This window comes from Arachis ipaensis, chromosome B01, assembly GCF_000816755.2.
Source record: "Arachis ipaensis cultivar K30076 chromosome B01, Araip1.1, whole genome shotgun sequence".
NCBI classification, from domain to species: domain Eukaryota; kingdom Viridiplantae; phylum Streptophyta; class Magnoliopsida; order Fabales; family Fabaceae; genus Arachis; species Arachis ipaensis.
Genome location: NC_029785.2, coordinates 351,241 through 353,325, shown reverse-complemented (window position 1 = coordinate 353,325; position 2,085 = coordinate 351,241). Strand labels below are relative to the sequence as shown.

The window sequence follows — 2,085 nt, the reverse complement described above, 5'->3', positions numbered from 1 at the left end:
CTCTAAGGAGTAAGGATCCACTTTTATCAAATATATATTAAATGACAGAGTACTCATCATGAAATAACTCAAAATCTTGGGTTAAAAATTTAAACTTGTGTTAAAAGGTATAGAGCTTTGAATTCTCTTCACATCATATAACATTAACATCTTTGATTAATATACTCTTATGTATATGTATGTATTTAGGTAGCGTTTGGTAGAGAAACAGAAACTGAAAGATTGATACTGAGAGACAGAGACTGAAATAAATCTCAGTATTTTGTTTGGTGCAAAGTGAGAGATAGAAATTGAAACGAGAATGAAGCTCTAATTTAATTTGTACAAAGGATAAAATTGGAATTAATTAATTAAAATGAGAGTATTTTAAGTATAAAATGTTATTAAAGTTTCAGTTTCCGTCTTTAAAAATTTCAGTCTCCTGTGTCCCACTTTTTGGAGGTACTGAAATACTTAACTTTTAGGGACAGAGACAGAAATTTTAGTATCAATCTCTGAACCAACAAACATGATACTGAGTCTCAGTCTCCCAGTTTCTGTCCCAGTACCTCAAAACAAACGCTACCTTAGGGTATAACACAAATCAAATATCATTCAGTCGTAGTTTTCTTCAGTTTCTTGCTTCTCAAGCTTTTTTTTGTTTTTTCTTTCTCTTTAGTAACACTTACAAAGATCTTGAAGAAAATTGAGAATTGAAGGTGAAGAGTATGAATGATGAATAGAGAAAATTATAAGTGAAACTGAACTTTTTATTCATGTAGTTGTCTATTATATACGATTATATTCATAACTAAGTTATTGCCTAATTGCACTCTCCAACTAATCTAACTGATTAACTGATTCAACCAACTCTTAACTTGAGCCCAAGTTAGTTTAATTCTGTTGATTCCCCTCCTCCATAGGAGCTTTTGGTTTATGTTTTTTAATTTATTTTGAGGTAATGAATAAAAAGTTTATTGAGTAATTATTATGGTATTATTACAAGTGTAAATAGTATGGTGTAACATATTATATTGACTTATAATTTAATTTTAATAAAAATTATATCTTATATCTAATAATAGTATATATATGAGATATGAATATTAATATGATTGATTGATATAATGTGACAATTAGTATGTAGGCTAAAGGAATCAGTTACTTAGTGATCAAGTAATAACAGAATTATTAGACCACTCTATTTTTTATTTTATTTTTTTGTTATTTAAAGAAAGCAAAACAAAACAAAAACTGTCTTATTTAGATCTATAACTAATAACTATTTTCTTCTTAGTCCAATCAACATGAGAACTAATTCATCAAGCTAAATGAAAACTCAATTCCACTAATCATTTGCTTAGTTGAATTTCTTGTTTAAATTTTTTGATAGTCGAGAGCCATTAGATGAAAATTTAGCCAAATTAGTCAAATCATCTAACGGCTTTCAAATATAACTTCACTTTAAGTCGACTTTCAAATATAACTTCACTTTAAGTCGACTGCAACTGAGTTTTTACCGTATATAAAATAGCAAATAATAGAAATTAAGGGTAATGGAGCCATGCATTAAACATTTTACATTAGGTACATGTCTTCCGCACCATTACATTAACATCAAACATTACATTATTATTAGTGTCACAACTTAAAAACCTTATAATATACATCCTCAATTCCTCATGACCTCATACCCATCATATCTTATATGATTATTTATTATTAATTAGGGTTAATTAGAGGAGAGAAGGAGTGATGTATTATTTTCTGAATATTGAAGTTCCAAAGAGGCTTCAAGGGTGGTATAATCTACCACCACCGCCTCCTATGCCACCGCCACCGCCGCCGCCACCACCACCATATAGTCTATTTCCCCCCTTCTTCCATGGTTGTATAGCTCTTGCAGACTCTACTGCACTATCTCCTCCGCTTCCACCATCTCCGCCGTCGCCACCGTCTCCGCCAAATCCACCATTTCCTCCATTTCCACCGGTACCTCCGTTTCCATTAAACCCACCACCACCACCTTTTCCACCATCCCCACCATCTCCATGATACCCACCATTTCCACCTCCTCCGCCGCGTCCACCATCACCAAAAAACCCA

The 2,085-nt window shown here is 32.2% G+C and overlaps 1 protein-coding gene across 1 annotated transcript in view; it reads right to left on the bottom strand.

Moving 5' to 3' along the window:
- Window positions 1-2,085, bottom strand: part of LOC107643955 (glycine-rich cell wall structural protein 1.0) — a 7,088-nt gene that overhangs the window by 4,160 nt on the left and 843 nt on the right. The window lies entirely within an intron of this gene.